The following is a 21,817-nucleotide window of genomic DNA, read 5'->3' on the forward strand; positions in this document are numbered from 1 at the left end:
ATCCCAGGATCATGCGATCACAATGTGAGCTGAAATCAAGAGTCAGCCGCTTAACTGACTGAACCACCCAGGTGCCCTGCTCGGTAAACCTTTTATTGAATAACTACGTACTGCAAAAAAAGTGAGCTAATCATAATTATGTACTCTATGAACTTTTGCAAAATGAACACACCTGTGTAACCCGTACTCAGATCAAGAACCAGAACATTCTCAGCATCCTGGGAGTCCCTTCCTGCTGCCTGCCTGCATGGTTTCCCCTAAAGGTAACACCATTCTGACTTCTAACACCCTGTCCATTAATTTTGCCTCTCTTGGAACTTTATATAAGTGGAATCATATGGTGTATACTTTCTTTGTGTCTTGCTTCTTTCGATCACAATCACATTTGTGAGATTCGTCAGTGTCGTGCCTGAATTGGAAGCTTGTTCTTTCTCATGCCTCCATAGTGGTCCACTGTACGCCTCTACCACGATGTATTTATCTGTCCTACTGTAGGTGGACTTTGGGGTTGCTTCCAGCTTCTTGCTATTGTGAATAATGGTGCTGTGAACATTCGTGCTGATGTATTTTGGTGAACATATGCATGCATTTAGTTTTTACAGTTATATGTATTATCTGTAACTGTTATCTGTAACTGACAGTAAGGGGTGCTATAAAATATTTGCTATCCAAAGAGGCCTAAGTTCTGAGTGAGTAATTGAAATCCTCTGGTCTGACGCAGGTGCCTCTTTCCATAGTCCATTTGTCTGTTCCACAAGGACTGTGCCAGTGCCTGGTGCTGGCGAGCATCAGGGCTGTGCTTGGTGGGAGGGAGAGAACCTTGTCATAAGGTAACAAAGCAGAAGCCTGCATTCTCATTCCCACCAGTAGAGGTCAGCATTCACAAGGGACTCTGATCTGCCTCTCCTCCTTCCAGGCAGGCTTCTTAGGTTCCTGCCCCTTCTTCTCCCTTGGTAAATGGAGCTCCAGCTCTACCTGGGGAAATCTAAAAAAAGAAAAAAGAAATCTTCACAGTGCACCTCAGTGGAGGCAGATGGAACTGACACACTGGGGTCTGGCTGTCTCCTCAAGGTACCCACATGTTCCCTATCCTCACTCACCCTACTGGCTTTGCTGGTGAGTCAGTCTAGCCCTGGGCCACCTATGCTGGATTCTGCATTTCCACACAGAGGCTTCTGCAGACACAGGGGCTGGTTAAATGTTTAACAACTTGTTCTGGGCTGGGGGTGGTCTGATTGGTAGCTTGGCTAATTTCTGTGATGTAAAAAATTCTACCCTGTGTGATTTCAAGCTGTCAAGGAGGTGTTATTGAACATGGATTTGGGAAGAGATCCTAAGTAGCACAGTACATGGCATTCCCACCCTAAGTATATAATTGATGTAAATAAACTTGGAAACATTATTAGATAAGGATACAATGTAGTAAAGTAATTGGGAAGTGGTAAGTTTTGAGTATTTATTACTTAAGATATAATTTATTTAATTTTACATATATAATTTTATTTTTAATAAAGTCTGTGTTTAATAGTTGGCTCACAAAAATCTTGGCAAGTTCGCAGTTGGTTCTTGAAAGACAGTCCAGGGAGGTTCCAGCACTGCAGGGAACGGGCTGTGGTACCTCTTTAAAAATCACATTTGGGGGCGCCTGGGTGGCTCAGTTGTTAGGCGTCTGCCTTCGACTCAGAGCATGATCCCAGGGCCTGGGCTCAAGCCCCGCATCGGGATCCCTGCTCTTTTGGAAGCCTGCTTTTTCCTCTCTCACTCCTGCTTGTGTTTCCTCTCTTGCTGTGTCTCTGTCAAATAAAAAAATAAATAAAATCTTTAAAAAAAAATTAAAAAATTAAAAAAATAAAAATCACATTTGTCTTTCCCACTGCAAATTGCGGTTGTATTCCCAAAGAGGTTAGGTAGGCCTTTCCTCCTTAGTAACTATGGTCTCGGCCTTATCTTTCCCTCTCTGTACCTCAGTTTCCTAATCCGTAAAATGGAGATCATAGAATTCATACCTACTTTACAGGTTCCTGCAAGGATTGCATGAAATCATGGATGGAAAGCCATTAACACAGTGCCTGGCAGACAGTCTGATGTAAGTTGGCCAGAACTTTACAGCTCAGCCTCTGTCTCTTCAGAAAGTCTGAAGGAGGGGGTGCCTCCTAGCCCTTCATCCCCCTGCAGCTGGCTGAGCCAACTCACCTTGAAGTCACCTGAGAGTGGAATGCCCGGGCAGTCTGGAGGAAGAGAGTCATGAAGGGAAGGCAGTGTCAAATGACCAGGAGCCATGTGTATGTGGTTTGTGTCTGCCAGAGCCTCAGGCCCTGGGGCTGCCCCCACTGCCTCCTTTCTTCCCAGCTGGTTGACTCCCAGAGTCACTGCCCAGCCCCGGGGCAAAGGGCAGAAAGTAGAAACAGGGGAACAGGGTGACTAGACTAGAACCTGTTGAGGGGGGAGCTGGACAGTTATCATCTGAAGACAGAGCAGGTAGACACTCTCTTTGCCATCTTGGCTTTTGCTTGAGTGTATAACCCAGCCAAAGCTTTCATCCAGTTCACCTGATTTTTACCAGATAAAAATGTCAAAGACTTGTCAGTGCTTCAGAAAAACAGGAGGGGTTTTGGTCACTCTCTTAGACTTACTGACTGGGCAGTATTAGATGCGCACTGCCTCAGGTGTTCTTTTTCCCAGGACAGGGACTCCTTGCTTGAGCAGCCCTGCTCTGACCTCTGACCTCTGCAAAGCTCCATGACTAATGGCCACCAGGGCCGGGGTCACCGAGCCTGTCACTGAGAATGACATGTCTGGGGTCATAGGCTCCCGAATATCTGAGGAAGGATGATGGCGCAGGCCTATGTATTCAGACAACCAACCGCCTGACCTTAGGATCTTGCTCCCCAGGGTGGGAACTGCCCCTCAGACCTGCTGGTTCAGCCCTGCCTGGCCCACCCATCGTGGACTCTGACTCCCTGAGTGAAGATAGCTGGAAGAGTCCAGATCCTCTGAGGTCAGGTGCGTTTACTTATTCACCGTCAGGGGCTTTGGAGACTACTCAAGGAATCTTGAATCAAAACAAGAAACCCCACGCTAACTCCCGCATGAGGTCAGACAAGCTGGTAACCGCTTGGTGTCTCAACTTCCTTGTCCTTCAAAACAGGGGGTTAATTAATGTCTCATTTTATGGGAATGTTGTGCAGATAACATAAGCTGGTACGCAAGAAAGCACTTTCAAAAAGATCAAGAAATATGTGAGGACAATTTCTGGCATTATTTGCTATTTTTATTGGGGGTAGGAAGGGCCATATATACATATAACGTATTTGGATAAGTACAACTTTTGGACAGACAAGAACGAATTCTTGTTTTGCAACATACATGCTTTGGAGTTTTTTTTTTTTTTTTTTTAAAGATTTATTTATGTATTTCAGAGAAGCAGCGGGGAGGGCGTGGGGCAGAGGGAGAGAGAATCTCAAGCAGACTCCGAACTGAGTGCAGAGCCCGACACAGGGCTTGATCTCACAACACTGAGATCACAACCTGAGCAGAAACCAAGAGGGTGCTCAACCGACTATGCCACCCAGAAGACCCATGTAGTTTTTAATGTTACAAAAATCTCCATGAGACTGTTTCCTCATGTGTAAAATGGTGATGATATACTTAATTTGAAGGATTGTTGTCAAAATTAGTGGCTACATGTATAAAGTTGTGCTTACCAAGTACTTAGCACACAGTAGGTCCTAATAAATGGTAGCTGTCATTCCTGTTGTTAAACATAACAACGACAGCAACACAGATACCAAGTATTAATTCCCAACCTTTTCTCTCCTTTACTTCTTGCCCTTTCAGTGATGAAAGGGAAGCTCCTCGTTGCATTCCTGAAAGAGGGAGAAAGAAAACCATGCCCTGTGACTCATACTAGTGACCAACTCATTCCAGTTTGCTAGGACTCTCCTAGTTTTAGCACCAGAAGTCCCAAGTCCCAGGGACCCCACAGCCCCATACAAACTGGCATGATTGATTCTTCACCACCAACCTGGGCCCAACTCTAAGCCATCTTCCAATATCCAGGCTTAGAATGTTAAGATTTATACTGGAAATCTGGGAGGCCACAGGAATACTACCAACTCCAAGAGCCAGTTTAAGTCCTTTTAGGAAAGGTAGGGTCTCGATAAATAAATGAAAATAAAAAATTAACTCTGGCCTTAAAAGTCATTATGGTAGCCATAAGATACAAAAAATTAATTCTGAAGTCCACATACTATATGAGACATTTATACGAAATGTCTGGAATGGGCAAATCTCTGGATAGTAGCTTATTGGTTGTGTTTGGGGGGAGTGGGGGGGGTAGGATGTGCCTGCATGCGTTTAGAGTTTCTTTTTGGGATCATGAAGATGTTGATTGTGGTAATGCTTGCACAACTCTGTAAATATACTAAAACTTTAAATATATAATTAGACATTTAAATTGTGATTATATGGTATGTGAACTGGACCTCAATAAAGCTGTCAAATTTTTTTTTTTAAAGATTTTATTTATTTATTTGAGGGAGAATGAGTGAGAGAGAGCATGAGAAAGGAGGAGGTCAGAGGGAGAAGCAGACTCCCCAAGGAGCTGGGAGCCCGATGTGGGACTCGATCCTGGAAGTCCAGGATCATGACCTGAGCTGAAGGCAGTTGCTCAACCAACTGAGCCACACTGGCGCCCCTAAAGCTGTCAAATTTTTAAAAATTGAGAGTTTTTAATTAAAAAAATGATTCTTCCCAAATTAGAATTTCTACATCTAAATGATTCTTAACCCTCATTTTAAGAATTATCTTTTCAATGGCATAAAAATATTTAACCTCGGCCAGGAAATATCACCCCAATGTTGCAGAAAAAATGAGCAAGACCCATAGCAGAATGTAAAGAGCCTTTTGCTCAGTTCTATAGGAGGCCAGTGGAATTCAGGCAGGTAGGGAAATGGGAAGAGAGGAGAGGCTGGGGAGCCAGTATTTACAAAAGGAGAAAAGTGACTCACCCCTGACCCTGCAATATAACACAGAAGGAAATAGAAGCTAAACTGAGACTTGTCCAAAATGCCACAGAAAGGAAGGAGAGCTCTGGAGAGGTTGCAAAGGGTTGTTGTTGGAGAGGACATTCCAGGCATAGGGAACAGTGTGGGCACAAGCTCTGAGATGTAAAAGTAGGTGGCATGCGAGAGGTTAGGACACAGGTGGTATGTGGGGTGTGTGTAAGGATGGAGGGGACTTGGGACAGATTTTGGAGAGCACTGGACACAGCCCTGGCTTCGGAGTTGGATTTCATTCAGTGGACACTGGGAGATCCCAGGCGAGGATTTCCAGGAAGTGAGTTGCAGACCTGCAGTGAGAGATGGTGGGTCTTGCATGAGGTCACTAAGCTGCTCAGTGACCAAACTGACTGTAGTACAAAGCCAGGGGCTCAGACACCCAGCCTAACCCCTATTCCACTACACCGACATGCCTTTGTGGGTAATCTGCCCACCTTTTCTTCTCTCCATTTGTTTTCTTTACCCTTTCCCTTGTCCCCTTCCAGGCATTGGGTATGCCTGGGGTGTTCCTGCAGCCCACATAGGGTTACTGAGCTCTTTTGCAGACCCAGGCCAATCTAATACTTGCTTTCCAACCCCCTGGTGATCTGGGCTGTGCAGCCCCAACAGAGAGGGGAAATGAGCAGGATGGGAGGGATGCCCAACAGGAAGCCAAGGAAGAAAGAAGGCAGAGCAAGGACATACATACGGAAAAGGTAGCTAAAGCCACAGTTTCTGTGGGGTCCATGAGGGGAAGGTTCTCTTGGAGATGAATGCCTGAGCATGGGCTCTGGTTTTAGCTACCTTAAGGACATACTCTGTTAATTCACAGCACTTTTCCAAGGAACCTACTAGAACTAGGTTAGGTGAGAGGCCCTGAGAGGGGAGTATCCTGTCCGAAGGGCATCTGGGAGGAGGGGCCTGCCTGGCCTAAGCTGCAGGAAGACGAAGTCTGTGGGTCCAAGGGCAAACTCGGGCACTGATTCTCAAATAGGAGCACTTCTGAATAGGCACTGTGCAAGGTTCCTGGGCCACAAAGATAAAGTCACCATCATCGCCATCAATGGGCCACAAGCCCTGTAAACACACAAACGGAGGACTACCTCCGAGGGCTGCAGTGAGATCACCAACAGACGGTGTAGCGATATGGTGCACAAACCATTCGCGTAGTATATCCTGGAAAAACAGCCCAAAGAGGCAAGGCTCAGGATGGGACATAAAGTTAGGAGTATGGTGTGGTCCTAGCCCCCACTCTGCCGATCCTTGCTCTTTTGCTCTTAACTATAGTTTTCTCAACCTTGAGATCAGTCCAGTGCTTTCGGTGTGCTGAAAAATCACTTTGGGGAATGCTTCTTCTTTTCTTTTTCCTTTCTTTCTTTCTTTTTCTTTTCTTTTCTTTTTTTTTTTTTTTTAAGATTTTATTTATTTGACAGAGAGGGAGACAGCGAGAAATGCTTCTTAAAATAGATCCCTGAGTCCAATCCTAGTTCTCCTAAATCAGAATGGCTGGAGGCGGGATCCCGAATGTGCTTTTTTACACGCACCCACCCCCGTGGGGCAATTTCAAGCTCGGTAAACTACACTACACAGTTTGAGTACTCCTTAAAAGGGAGATGATGACCTGCATCAGTCCTAGGTCTGGCAAGCGATTCAAGAGCTAATATGGCAACATGGGTGAAAGCGCCCTGTAAACCTGAGAACAAATCAATTATTTGCAAATAATAGTAATCCCATAACCCAAAAAACATCCAAAAAATCCACAAAATAATAATAGTAAAAGAACTAGAGAGCGCACGGCAAACGCGGCGCAGGTTGAGCTGGTGCCACAGCCCGGGCCACTCAAGCATAGTAGGCGTGACTGTCCCTTTAAACAGCTCCCCCCACCCCCCGCCCCACCCTGCCCGGCCCCGCCCCGCCCCCTCCGGGCTCCGGGCTCGCCTCCCGCGGGGCCTGCGGCCTCTCCGGCGGCGCGTGCGTGCTGGCCGCCGTCGACCGGCAGGGCCTCCCAGAGGGGCGGTCCCGGCGGCGCGACGCCGGCGCTTGTTGCGTGCGCGCCTGACCCCGCCCCTTGCCCGCCCCTTCCCCTCCCCCCTCCGCGGTTCTCCCCCGCCCGCGCGGTACAGCTGGGCCAGTGACGCGGGAGCCGCTGTTGCTGCCGCCGCCACCGCCGCCGCCGTCGCCGCTACCGCCGCCGCAGCCGCCGCCGCGTTCCATTCTCTAAGCCGGCGACAGCCTCGCCCCCCGCCTCCCGCCGTCTCCTCCCGCAGCACTGGCCAGCGCCAGCCAGACAAGGGCACTCAGGGCCTCGCCTAGACCCGAGAGGGTTGCGGGCGCGCGCAGGCGGCAGAGCGGATCCCAGCGCCGCGGAAGCTTCGAGCGCCCCCCCTCGCGGAGGTCGCCGCGCGGTTCCCCGGGTGAGTTGTCACCGCGGCTGGGGGGCGGCGAGGCCGGGCATTGTGTCACTGGCGCGGCCGACAGGCTGTCAGGGGCGCGGGGTCGGCGCGCACCTCCAGGGACGGACGCCGGGGAGCCCCGGCCGGCCGCCCAGCGTCGGCTGCTGAGTGCGCCGGCCCCGCTGTCACCCGGCCGGCAGCGCGCGGGGCCGGGAGGGCGGCCGGGGAGGCTGAGCGGGCAGCGGCGTGGGCTGTGCGCAGGCCGGGAAGAGGACCGGACGGCCGGTCTGCGGCCGCGAGCTGGTGGCCGAGACCGAGGCGCGCCGCCTGGCCTCGCCCGGCGTATGGGGTCGCGCTCCCTGGCCGGGAGTCAGAGCGGAAACCAGACTGTGCGGGTCGCGGGGGAACATGAAGGCGGAGGCCCCTTTCTTATTACTGTTACTTTCCCCCTCCGGTCGATCAAAGCTGCGGGTGCTGCGCGGGGCAGGGTGGCTTGGCGACGGTGGATTTCCTGAGGAGATCTTGGAGTCCGTGTGTGGGAGCAGTCGGAGCTTTCTGGAGCCCCCGCTCCTCATCTGCTCTTTAATCGCAAAAACTTTACTTATTATCTGGGCTGAGACTCACCGAAATCACTTCCTGTTTATATATGTAGACTTCTTTTTTTGCTTCTGGTTTTTAGGCACTCCAAATAATAGTGTAGGTGTGACCCTCTCTCCTGGTTTGACTGTGGGGCTGCTGAAGTGGAAAGTTACCTGTAACGACATTAGCCGGCGGGTGAGGGTGGGACTGTTAAGACCCGAGACGAAAACGACGTCAAAATCAAGTCTTGGACTCCTTAGGGGGGGAGTTCATGTCCTGGCCCGCAGGCCTAGTACTGCTGTTCCCACAGAATGTACTCTTAGTGGTCGGGAGCTCGCTGCTTTGTTGCTCTTGCTTCCTGGGCCTGTGTGTGCTTTGTACAGAGGTGCAGTAGAACTACCCAGTTCAATTAACTGTGGGCCTTTCTTGATGGGCAGAGGTAGAAGTGTGTCTTTCCATCCTTTGCAGCGGTTAATTCATTTTTGCTCTTTTCATTCCTCTGGTGTAAAATGTGTGTATGAATGATACACACGCACACGCGCGCACACACACACACACACACACACACCTTTTCTGTTTTGGGAATTCCACACCCAAATTGTCACCATCTAGTGGAGGCTAGTACAGACATGTTCTTGGCGTTGAGTTCTGAATTTTCTGGGCTTTGCATTTTTAGCTAGATGTCTATTTAACCAGAAATGAAAATTTTCACAGTTGGTTGGGTGGAGGGGCCAGGAGTAGGTCTACCTCCCCCTTAGTAAAGGAGGTATTTAATAAAGCAACAATAATAGCAATAATAGGAACAGTTCTTGGGGAATGTGTACCAAGCTTTATGCCAAGAAGTTGACTTTCTTGATCTCATTTAATAATAGACTTTTGTGGTGGATATTGTTATGATTTCCTTTTTTTTTCCCCCCCAGTTGAAACCGAAACCAAATAACTTGCCTAGGGTCACAAAAATAGCTCTTGGTGGAGACCGCACTTCAACGGCTAGATTATACTGTTAGCTTCTGATTTGCTTACCATTTAATAAAATTGAAGCTGGAGTCTTTCTAGAAGTTTTTCAAAGCACTACTTCTTCAAGCTCTTTTTCAGATCTTGAGCATCCCTAATTCTCCAAGGTACACACTTTGGGCATGTTCACAATATTCAGTTGTTTATTCATTCTTCCATTCAGTATTCCCAAGTATTTAAGTGATGCGGAATGTATGTCAGGCACTGTGCTAGGTACTGGGGATACTGCAATGAATAAGACGGAACACAAATTAATTAAAAAAAAAAAAAAAAAAAAAGACCGAACACAGCCATGCCGTCATGGAGTTCAGTCTTTTAAGTCAGTGTATTTTGGTTTATGTTGTTAGTTTTAAGTGGTGACGATTTGCTGCTTAAGGACCTGCTGTCAAGTTAATTAAATTAGAAGACACTACTGGTATGAGGACTGATACTTAGGACTTCCTGTCTGCATAGTGACTTGGATACTGTAGTACTGTGTTCTCAGAGTAGGGCGATCTCCTACCCCACCCCGCAAACGTTTAAACCCTGATATCAAACCCAGTGTCAGTTGGCACAGTTCAACTTATTTTCCGAGGACTGGACTGCCTTCTCAAAGCCTAGAATTTAGGCAACAGAAAGGAGAAGAAATGTAGAGTGAGGTGTTGCAGATGTGGGCTGGTAGAGAAGAGACCTCAGCATTGTTTGGTTTCCTGGCAGGTCTCCATCCTGTGGTGACTGAACTTGTGCTCTTATGTAATGGTGCGTTTCCTGGCAGGGGATTTCCTCCTTTGCTGTTGCTGGGGCCGCAATTTCTTCAGCTATCCTCCCACTCCATATACATGTATGCACCCTCCAAAGGTATTCATTCACCTGGCTTTTTAAAAGTAAGAACTTATTTCAGGTTTATTGCTACTAAGCATTATTTCATTCCCTTCATGATTCCATGCTTTTCTGTAGCCCAGAGAAAAACTTGCTTTATATTTTACATCATTCCTTATGCACTCTTCCCATATCCTCAGCTGTTTTGACAACCAGGTAACTCCAGTTGGCTCTTAAAGAACACAGGGTTAGGGGCACTGACCCTTATGCAGTAAAAAATCCACATATAACTTGTGACTTCCCCAAAACTTTGCTAATAGCCTACTGTTGACAGGAATCCTTAGTGATAACATAAACTGCTGATTAGCACTTATTTTGTATGCTACATGTATTATATACTATATTCTTACAATAAAGTAAGCCAGAGAAAAGAAAATGTTCTTAAGAAAATCACAAGACGGAGGAAATACATTTATAATACTGTACTGTAAAAAAATCTGTGTGGAAGTGGACCCACGCAGTTCAAACCTGTGTTGTTCAAGGTCAACTCCCCTGGTGTCTGACTGTGGGCTTAGAGGATTACAGTATCTTTAAAAAAATTAGTCACACAAGCTTCCTCATTTCTGTATTGAAAGAAGTGAACTGTGGAGAAGTCTTGAGCAGAGCTGCTTGTGGGTAGAGAAGGAAGACCAGAGAGTGTTAAGTGCTATTTTTCCCCTCTACTTCCTCATATACAAGCAACAGTTCACTGAGAGGCAGCAGGACTATAGTGCCCACTTAGAGGCCTGCAGTGCCCACTTGAAGGCCTGAATGTCAGCAGGTCCACTGGTAGTGCTTGTGTAACTGCCATGCATGAAGCATTTTACTGAGCTCCTGAATTGACATGTGATCTCCTAGCTGAAGCTGACAAGCAGGATTCATTTTCCCTCTTCTATCTTCCTGGACAGTAAGGAGGTCTTACTTAGGGATCTTCCCTTAAGTGGTAGGGGAAAGAACAAGTAGAGGAAGAAGCCCAGTGCCTTATTTTTTTTTAATATTTGAAAGCAGATATTGCTCAGATGCAGACCTGAGTGTGGAGTATTAGGACAGTTGGGTTAAGGGTAAACACTGGGACAAATGCATGTATGATAATAGAGACTCTATCCAGGTTTCTCCTCAAGATGGCTTCAATCTAGGGGCCACCCCATATCCCACCATAGTGAGATTTCATTTAGTGGAATGGTTTCTAAAAAATTAATATTCTTTTTTTTTTTTTTTTAAAGATTTTATTTATTTATTTGACAGAGAGAGATGACAAGCAGGCAGAGAGGCAGGCACAGAGAGAGGAGGAAGCAGGCTCCCTGCCGAGCAGAGAGCCCGATGCGGGGCTCGATCCCAGGACTCCGAGATCATGACCTGAGCCGAAGGCAGTGGCCCAACCCACTGAGCCACCCAGGCACCCCTAAAAAATTAATATTCTTAAGTTATGTTGCCACATTGCAGAAGTCTTGGAAACTAGAGCAGTGAGAAACGATGCCTGTAGTGTGGGAGGGCTATTTTCATACCGGTGGGAATGAAGGATGCAGCTTGAAGTTTGGGGCGGGGGGTTTTGTGATGAGTATTTGAAGCTGCAGCAGCTGTGAATCTGAGACCAATGAAGCGATTCCAGGCCAGCGTTGGGGTGACTGTCCTTGAGCATCAAGATCTGTTCACTCCCACTCTCGCTGGAATTCAAGGTGACAACCATTGTTCCCTTGCATGCTTGTAAGTTCTTGAGTGTCTGTGTAAAACCTTTATTTGAAAAAGTAGAGGCACTGGGGAAAGAGGTACCTCTTACAGGGCTTAGGTTTTAGCAGTAAAACCTGTCAGGCATCTGTGGATGTTTCCTTTTTTTTGTCCTCATGTGTGTCTGTGATGGTGTCCTTTTTCTTTCCCTTTTAGTCCTTTGGCCTAGAAACCAGCAGGGTTCCTCTGTTCGCTCTCTCATCCTCTGATTCTTCTAAGGGTGGAAGCCTCCACTCTGCTGGTAGACCTCCAGTGGTGCTGAGCTGGGTCACTTTGGCTGTGAAAGTCCACCTGTGCTTCTGTCAGGGCTTGGGGACACTTAAATCTCTGAAGGTATTGGTATAGCAACAGCAGAAAATGCCCTAACTTGGGCAGATTTCACAGGCTCCCGTGTAGCCTGTAGTCTCCTTCCTGGGCCCTTATATCTCAGAAAAGGAAAATAGCACCCTTGAAACACCTGAAGGCTGCATGCCAAGAATTTATGCAGTATTCTAGAAACAGGATATTATTAAAGCGTTTTCTCAAGCAGAAACAGATGTAGTTCTCTGTTACTGTTGCCAGTGTCAGTAGATCCTTGAAATTACCTGATAGCAGTGTGCCCTTAAACGTACTCTTCCTCCCACACATATGTGTATGTGTTAGATTTTTTTTTTTTTTTTTTTTGAGGTCCCAGTTGCTTGATTTGGGGAAAGTTAGCCTGGGTTCCTGATGACAGTAATAGATTCTCAGGGATTTGCAGACAGCAGAGGTGGTGACTGACAATTCTTTATTACTCAGAAGAGGATCTTTTGTGGTGAAAAATTCAATGACTCAGGATTCTTTTCTCCTGTAGTTGGAGATTGGACATAAAACATCAGAGAAGAGGTATAAATAGGGACTCTTTCTCAGACTCCTCTTTCTTACCATCCTTTCTTAAGGATGGGGGAAAGTCTCATCTTTCCAAATCCAACCTCCTGCCAGCAGTGACTTGCCTTCACCCACAGAAGTTTAAGATCAGAGCATAGAGTTGGCCAGTGTGTAGACTCTCTCCACTTAGACTTTTGGCTAGACTAGGCTTCAGCTTCTGACAAAGCCAGTAAAATGAAATTGGCTTCTGGGAATGGGATAGGACTGTTTATCCCATTCTTCCTTCTTTGGGCTCTTCTCAATTGATCTGAGTAAACTAAGTGGGTGGAAGTTTTAAAAAGGGAACTTGAAAAAGAGAACAAGGTGATTTTGATCATTTTGCATTTTAAGTGGTAGCCTGGTCTCTCAGAGGGAAGACTGGAGTTACTTTTTTTTTTTTCCTTTACACAGTGGGGACAAGATTACAGAAAGCTTGGAGAATAGAGGGGGAGAAAAACTCACCATGTTCTACCATCCTACCACAAACATCATTTTCGTCTGTTCTGTGCTTTCTTTCAGTTGAAAATCCCTGTATATTCATTTTTATATATTTTTTTCATTTAGCATTATACCATCAATATTTTTCCATAATGACATATAGCCTTTATAATTATTTCTAATGGCTTTGTAATATTCCATCACTAAATCAGCTGTAGCTGACAGCTATCACCATATTCTAATTTTGCTACATTTTCATCACCTCAAAAAGAAACTCCATTAGTAGTCATTCCCTGTTCCTCACAATCCTTGCAGCCTACGGCTACCACTAATCTACTCTGTCTCTGTAGTTTACCTATGTGAACATTTCATATAAACGGACTCATACAACATGTGGTCTTTAGAAGTTGTCTCCTTTTACTTAGCATAATGTTGTTGAAGTTTATCCATATTATAGCATGTGTCAGTACTTTATTCCACTTTGTTGCTAAATAATCTCTCTCTTTTTTTTTTTTAAAGATTTTATTTATTTATTTGACAGACAGAGATCACATGTAGGCAGAGAGGCAGGCAGAGAGAAAGGAGGAAGCAGGCTCCCCAATGAGCAGAGAGCCCGATGTGGGGCTCGATCCCAGGACCCTGAGATCATGACCTGAGCCGAAGGCAGAGGCTTTAACCCACTGAGCCACCCAGGTGCCCCGCTAAATAATCTCTTGTATAGATATATCACATTTTGTTTATTCATCAGCTAATGGATGTTTGGATTATTTCATTTTTTGTTATTATAAGTAATGTTGCTGTTAACACCCATGTGTAAAGTTTTGTGTAGAGATATGTTTTTATTTCTTAGGGAGGTATTTTAAAAACTGCATCCATATTTCTACTCTGGAGCTAACATTTTGGTTATGCAGTTTGTTTTGGGAAGAACAGTGTTAAGGCAAAAACTTTACATTGTGTTTTGTTGAGGATATTGCCCTGAATTAAGAGAAGATGCTACCAAGAAAAAGAACAAATGAAAGGAAGAATTATGTGTGTAAGAATACAATAGCATGGTTTCCAAATCTTTGGTGCTGAACTTTAAAGAGTAGTGGGAGTTTACAGATGCAATAGTGCCTACATTCAGTGCCCATGTACTGCTGCTTTAAAAAAAAAAAAAAGATTTTCAGTATGAAGCCTCCGTTCTAAATCACGTCATTGTGTTTTATGGAGTGAACTTTACCATGAACCCCACAGAGCCTTCCTTATCAAATGTAATTTATAGTTCTCAGAAGCTTTTCCTTTTCTTATGAAGCATTCCATGCCAGTGTTCTGTGCACCTGCTTAGAAGTTTTGCTAGGCTGCGATGGAGAGCCAACCATCAAGGTATGGGGGGGAGGGGCACTGAGTGTGGTTTAAATGTAGGTCTGTGAAAAACTGCTCTTCAGAGCAGCTTTTATAGGGCTCTTACTGGTGGACTTCAGGTGCACCTGAGGTTAAAAATACAGATCATGCCAGACACAAAGAGGAACAGATGGTATTGCTGGGAGTGTCATTTCCTCTACAGGATATGCTCCTGGCTGGTTTCACACCATACCAGCCATATTACTGAAGTACAGAGCCTCCTCTTGCCCTTGTCCTAATTGGAACTACCTGCATTTGTGAGCAATAGCTGCTCTTGTTTTTCTTACTCCTAGGTCACTTACCAAAAGCTCTTGAAAGTGTGTGTGTGCAGGCCACCTCATTCTTTTATTAGAGGATCAGGGTGGTTCCAGAGAAATGTGGGGTACAAGGCACATGGACTTTTGTCCAATAAGGCAGACAAAAATTGGGAACTTGAATTATCTTCTCCTGTACCTGTATTACTTTCTCTTGTAGCTGGAGCCAAGCCCAAGGATCAGTCCTTCCAGAAAGTTCCTGCCTCTGTGTGTGTGTGTGTGTGTGTGTGTGTGTGTGTGTGTGTGTGTTTATGTTTGTATACATGTGTATGAATGCTGCCATAACTTCCCTGACAAAGTTTTAGAGTATTGGGGTGTGCTCTACCTGTTCATGCAAATTCTCTTCCCAAGTGCTAGAGGGGCTCAAAAGGCAAAGGGAGGTAAGATAAAATTCTTATCTGAAGATTCAAATTCTTGGACATAATATACAGGTATTATTCAGACTTCTGCACAGCAAACCAAGTATGTGATGAGAGAGACTCTAGGCTCATTAGATGCTAGAGTTGGAAGGTTGTAACTTTGGGGTAATTTCCTCCTACCTCCTTACTTTGTGGAAAGTAAAGTATTCTTTAGGAAGAATGGGAAATGGATGCTCAGAGCTGACTTCCCTAAGGGGTGACAGGGCTAGTAGAGAAGCCAGGGCTCCTGATCCCTAGCCTAGCACTCTTTTTGCCAGTGTATGGTCAACTTTTCTTTCCTCTGGTCTTGTCTCAGGGAAAGGGCATTGGAGCCCAGAACAGTGTATGGTTTATGTTGTTAGGAACAAATTCATGTCCTTTCTGTGATTGTAGTTTTTGTGTGTGTGTGTGTTTTTTTTTTAAAGATTTATTTATTTATTTATTTGACGGACAGAGATCACAAGTAGGCAGAGGGTGTGAGGGGGAGTAGGCTCCCTGCTGGGCAGAGAGCCCGATTTGATCCCAGGACCCTGAGATCATGACCTGAGCTGAAGGCAGAGGCTTAACCCACTGAGCTACCCAGGCGCCCCTCGGTGATTGTAGTTTTGAATCTAATAGTGAAATTACAGGGAGGAATTAGTCTTTAAGTTCAGTTCTTCTGAGGAAGAACTGCTGTTAAAATGGGCACTGTTGTGCTTAGGCTGGACCTGCTTAACTTTTGTATCTCTGTATTGTGCTTCCTTGCAATTCATAAAACACCACCAGCTCCAGGCCAGTGGGATGTGTTCTCTGAGTCCTTTTCCCCATTGGGTCCCTCTTGCCCAGATGGGACAGTGACAGGTACTGGTAGCATCCTAGATGTAGTAGGACTAACTGATAATTGGAAACATGCTGTTAGGGAGGGCTGATGCTCCCTCCCCCCTACCCCATTTGCAGTCTACAACCCTTCATGGCTGCAGTGTGAACACACATGTGTAACTGTCTCTAATCAGTCCGGAAGGAACCAGGCTTCTTGGGCTGAGGTCATATGTGCTAGCTTTCTCCACCCTGGAGAGCCAGTGAGCAGTTTTGTGCTCAGTGGATAGTGCTTCTCAGTTGGCCCACTCAAGACATTTTTAGAGAATTAGCAAGTGGTATGTTAGCTGGTCCACACCTTTATCAGTCCTTGATTCTTATCCACCTGCCAGGCGGAAACTGCTGTGGGAAGGCCATCCACCTCCTTCTTTCAGTCCTATGGGGATTTTGCATGTTACACAGTGGGATGGCAAGAAAAACAGGCTCTGAGTTTCATGAGAGTTCACTGGGCCGTCTTTTCCCCCGCTTTCCCTGCACCTTCAAGTCATAATAATTTGTGAGCTGATTCTCCTGTTGGACTTTGACATCAGGCTGGTAGGAGTTTAAATGGTTGGTGTAGAAACCAAAAGGAAGTAAATCTTACCATTTCTTTAGCAAGTATTTAGTGAATGCCTGTGGTCAATGTTAGGTATACAGTTGTAAACAAAGAACAAAATGGACACAATTCTTGCCTTCATGGCCTTAACAGTCCAAGGAAATACCCGTGGGTTATCTAATTTGAGAGTAGTATTAGAGGAATCTGTTGTATAAAGTAGACTTTCAGTTAGATACTCTGAAGGAGTTGCTCTGACATTTTCAGTGACGTCTGTGCTCTAGTCCAGCTATCACCCTGGAAGGGAGGTGGGCTGGAAAAATAATCTTGGAGAATTCTGGCCTTCCAGGCAAGAAAGCAAATTGCCTTTCTCAACAGAGTAGGCTAGATCTAGGAGTTTGATCTGGTGTGAGAATTCCTGTTTACTGGCTTTATTTAACCAATCAGTTTTTATCGTAGAAATGTTTTCTGACCCTGAAATTTCTTTTCTTTGCTTTTAATTGAGAGAGGAAATTAGGTGCGGGTTCCACAGTGAGAAACTGGGAGAAGGGAAATAGGAACAGTAGTGTGAATTCTTTAGGGAATGTTTTTTCTCCCATCTAACCCAGGCTTTAATTTTAGATGTAAATGTTGACTTGTGATATCTCTTTTCTTGAACTGTCTGTGGCTTTATAACCTGCTGGGGCAGCAAAGAACCAAAACAGTACTGGCACGCATAAGGCTCCCAATTTGCATACAGCCCCATATATTTTACTTCAGTGGGTAGCCATCTCTGTCGGACCAGGTTCCAGGCTGAGGTTGGAAGTCGCCTCAGGTCAGTCAGTGACAGTCTTGTCCACTTCTTTGTACTCAGCCCCAGGATTATTTGGTTGGTTGATTGACCAAGGATAGAGGATCAAAGTTAAAAGGGTGAGAGGGCAAGGCGACCTTGAGGCCATGAGCCGTGGATGACAAGGAATCAAAGAGTGGTATTAGTGATGAAATTCTAAAAAGAGGCATTTGGAGGAAAGGCCTGGGCTGAGTGAAAAACAAATATAAACAGGGTGAAAAAAAGTGGTTAACATTCACCAGCTTCACTCTGTCTGCTAGCAGGAAAAGAAGACTGCTCAGAAACCATGGAGGCGGGGCGCCTGGGTGGCTCAGTGGGTTAAGCCTCTGCCTTCGCCTCTGGTCATGATCCCGGGGTCCTGGGATTGAGCCCCGCATTGGGCTCTCTGCTCAGCGGGGAGCCTGCTTCCTCCTCTCTCTCTGCCTGCCTCTCTGCCTACTTGTGATCTCTTGGTCCAATAGATAAATAAAATATTTAAATTAAAAAAAAAAAAAAAAAGAAACCATGGAGGCAGGAGGAGGTGAAGCAAAGAGAGGGTACTAGAGATTCTTCCACATGTTTTAGCAAGGCCGGTGAAAACCAAACTACAGGGCCCCTTAAAAATTTGGATTCAAGACCACAGTTCCCCTTGCTAATTTTCAGGTCCAGGTTTTTGTTTCTGGAACTCTGTCCATGTTTTAAAAACTTCAGGAGGCATCAGTCATACCCTAAATCCAACCTACAAGTGTGTATCTACAGTTTGACCTTATTTACTTAATATATTTTTCATATCTACTGTGAATCTGTTTGCAATCAAGAAAGTAGTAGTAGGATGGCTTGTTTCTGTTTGTTCTCCAGAACTGAGCTCTTTTGGGAGTGGTTTTTTTGCTTCTGGAATTATAAAGTGTAATTGTGTGGGTCATCTCCTTTGAAGGTCTGTGCATGCTTTTGAAAAATCTCATCTTTGAAAGAAGGGCAGCTCTCTACAAATGCTCACTGCTTTTCTTGGATATATGTGAGCAACAGCAGAATGAACAGATTTCAGAGCCTCTGGTGTTAGTAAAACTTTCTGTGAGTAGCAACAAGGTATGTATTTTTCAAGCAGTGCATCTGAATTCATTTATTAATTGAACAAGTATTTATTGAATGCTCTTTCCTGTTTAATCATCTCCCCACAGGGATTCTTTGCCTCGCACAGCCTAACAAATGTTCTCCAGTATTTATTTTGGTTTGTCTTTTCCACTCATGGATTTTTAAACCCCTTGAGGATGGAAGGGCTGGTTTAAGTCTCTGATGTGTTTACTATGCAGGCTGGGCATCCATATTAAAGCAGTACAGATTTCTCCATTTTACAGAGTGCTTTCATGTAAGATGTCATGTCATACTGTGAGGAAGATTTTAGTGGGAAAGCCATGGCCTTTGGTAACCAGTAGACATTTAGCAGCCACTGTGCTTGTAGATAGTAACACTGAGTCAGCCCAGGGCTGGCTGAATCAAACACTGGTACTGCATGCTGGAAATAGGAAACCTCCTGGAATTGCAGACTTGATAAATCTTAACTTTCTCATGAAAAACAATACAACAACCCTTCCTGTTTCCCCACCCCATCTCAGCGTAGGTACTCTAAAGGTCAGTACGTTTTTGTATACAGTTGGGACAAGAATGTGGAAGTGTACAAAATCTGAAAGGCAGCTTTCATCTCCTAACTGAGGAAAAGTATTCTGTCCGAGGGGCTTTTATTTTTATTTTTGGAGGAGGGGAGTGGCTGTACGGTCAAAACCTTCGTATCTAGAAATCCATGCAGTTTGGGGATTATTAGAAGGTCCAGTTGGGGATAAGCCAGAGAAGAACTTCCAAGTTCTCTGGGTCTTAAGGACTCGGTGGTGGGGATTCAGAGCAACTCTGTAAACCCTGTTTCTAAAAGGGGACTGTCTTTGACTGAGACCTCATGAGGACTCCTTTAGGAACATCCTTCCTTTTTTTGCAGACAAGGGAACCTCGAGCCTCCTGTAGGCGAGGCTTGACCTCCTCTTCCCCATTGTCCTGCTCTTGTTTTCAGAGGAAGTTGGAAGTGAAGGTCCTGTCTCACCCACAACAGCTTAGATTTGGAGAAACATGAAGCAGTGCTGATGTTACTGGGGCAGGGTGTGCTTAGATGGCCCTGCTTTTTCCATGTAGTTGGGAAAGTGGAGGAGTAAGATTGGCTGTGGGCCAGGCACAGTTTCCCCCTTTCCTGTGGTGAATGAAAATGGATGATTGTTTTACGAAGCGGGTACTGAGTGGGAGGCAAGTAGAAGATAGCAGGCCTTGGACTCGGATTAACTCTGCTTCCACTGTCAGCTCAGCCATTTTTCAGCTCTATGCCGTGAGCAGTTTTAACCTCTCTGGTCCTCATTTTTGTCATTTGTAAAATGGAGATGATACTTTTTAACACTGCCTGTCTCCAGAAAGGTGGCTACCAAAATATCAATGATTACTTGCTTCGGGGGATTTGGGGGTGATGAAGGGTAACAGGAAAACTGTAACTTCTTAAACTTTCTTTTTATGTCATTTGAATTTTTGACTGTTGGCATGTATAACTTAAAAGTACCCCCTAGTGGAATTATTATGAAGATCAAATAAAATGGAATATTTAAAACCAGGTACAGTACCTGACAACTAAAATATATGCAATTGGCAGTTTATTTGGGGAAGAAATGATATATATATATTTTTTAATGATATATATTTTTTAAAGATTTATTTATTTATTTGACAGACAGAGATCACAAGTAGGCAGAGAGGCAGACAGAGAGAGAGGAGGAAGCAGGCTCCCCACTGAGCAGAGAGCCGGATGCGGGGCTTGATCCCAGGACCCTGGGATCATAACCCGAGCTGAAAGCAGAGGCTCTAACCCACCGAGCCACCCAGGCGCCCCGGAAGAAGTGATATTAATATTAATTCATGGTCAGCCCTTGCTTTTGTTGTGTTAAATTTTCAGTCTGCTTTGAGTGGTTTGGGTAAGTCTCTTCATTAAGCCCCAGTTTCTTGAGCTGAAAATGGGGGTTTATGGTAGTATCTACTACATACATGGGGTTTGGAGGAGACATAGCAAGCGGTTAGCCTGGTATCTGGCATGTGGTTAGTGCTCAGTAAATAGTAACTGTTACCAGCTGTTATCCTCACAGCTATGCTGGAAGCAAGGTGGAGTTATGCCCACTTCACAGTTACAGGGAGTGAGGCACAGAGTGAGTGGTCTAGTGCCTTGTGTTGAGGCTGTGTTGAATCAGCAGCAGAAATGGCCTTCTCTGTTAACTGCCCTCCTGCAGTTCACACCAGCAGCCTCACAGCCTGGAGTCTGCTCACCTCTCCTTCCTTCATCCTGGAAGGCCTGCTCAAGGATGGGCTCAGCCTCTCCAGGGGAAGGCCTCGCTCCATACCACTTTGGTACTGCCTGTGACTTCCACCTGCTCTATAAATAACTCTCTTCTGCCTGTTTGTGGGACTGAATGGTTGTGCTGAAGTTAGACTTGGTGGGAAATAGGTTTTGAGCTTTGTACTGTGGGCTTCTGCTCTGTATATTCACATTTTTCCCCCTTTTTTTTCAAAGATTCTATTTCACAGAGAGAGATCACAAGCAGGCAGAGAAACAGGCAGAGGGGGGGGGAAGCAGGCTCCCCACCGAGCAGAGAGCCTGACATGGGGCTCGATCCCAGGACCCCAAGATCATGACCAGAGCCGAAGGCAGAGGCTTAACCCACTGAGCCACCCAGGCGCCCCTCTGTATATTCACATTTAGCGGGGGGGGGGGGGGGGGGGGGGGAAGCGGGGAAACCCTGAGTGATTTCTACCCAGAGTTGTTTCCAGAAAGTGGGAGATCCTCCTCATCAAACTTAAGGGGTCAGAGCTGATGCCACCAGTTTCTCCCCTTGGGTTTGTACAGTACAGGTCTCACCGTTGCCTCTTTGGTTCTCTTCATCAGACTTTACAACATTTGTCTTGCCGCCTTCTTCATAGGAGTCATGAGGTACTTACCATCTGGTGAAAAATACTGGCAATGCAATGTCAAAAGTTATACCCATCTAAATTTGCCTAGTGGCCTGGAAGGAGTATAAGTATTTATACAGATTCTTGCACTCCATAGTTTTTTTTTTTTTTTTTTTTTCATGTATTTCAAATACACCCTTTTCCAAATTTGCATTTAGTGCCGGCTGGCAAACCTTGTATTCCTTTTTTTGGGAATATATACTTGCTGTAGTATTGCATTTACATTGTATAATTCCACATTAGGATCTGAAGGGCCCTGCTATTGAGGCAATCATTTTTCAGTACTTAATACCAGTCAAGTCTGTGCACCTCTAGATGAGTCTGCTCTGATTCCCATCCGGCTTTCTTTTCCTTATTTGTGGCTGCCTAAAGACCTCTACTGAAGCACATCAAAGTGGTTCCTGTTGGCTTGACAAAAAGAAGATCTTGGAGGAGCTTAAAGACCTCGTGGAAAGGACCCTCTTAATCTTAGCTAATCGCAAAATGAGATTCTACAGTGGAGAAGCCACCCTCGCACCCACTTTATGGAAACTCCTCTAAAATACAAGTTGTTCAGGCTGTTTGTTATGTTTCTGTAGTATTTTTCTGGTTTTT

The 21,817-nt window shown here is 45.4% G+C and overlaps 1 protein-coding gene and 1 long non-coding RNA gene across 3 annotated transcripts in view; both read left to right on the forward strand.

The window, feature by feature from the left end:
- Positions 1–34: 34 nt before the first annotated feature.
- Positions 35–2,966, forward strand: LOC116591589. Its single transcript, XR_004286060.1, has 4 exons — positions 35–83; positions 192–263; positions 2,018–2,086; positions 2,893–2,966. It is a non-coding gene; the product is annotated as an uncharacterized LOC116591589 (long non-coding RNA).
- A 4,173-nt stretch (positions 2,967–7,139) lies between these two features.
- The window catches only part of SUSD6 (sushi domain containing 6), a 93,256-nt gene continuing 78,578 nt past the window's right edge, over positions 7,140–21,817 (forward strand). For both annotated transcript variants that reach the window (XM_032344605.1, XM_032344604.1), the window contains exon 1: positions 7,140–7,453. The gene's annotated coding sequence lies outside the window, so the exon portion shown is untranslated. The remainder of the gene's footprint in view (positions 7,454–21,817) is intronic.

Source organism: Mustela erminea, chromosome 5, assembly GCF_009829155.1.
Source record: "Mustela erminea isolate mMusErm1 chromosome 5, mMusErm1.Pri, whole genome shotgun sequence".
Lineage (NCBI taxonomy): Eukaryota > Metazoa > Chordata > Mammalia > Carnivora > Mustelidae > Mustela > Mustela erminea.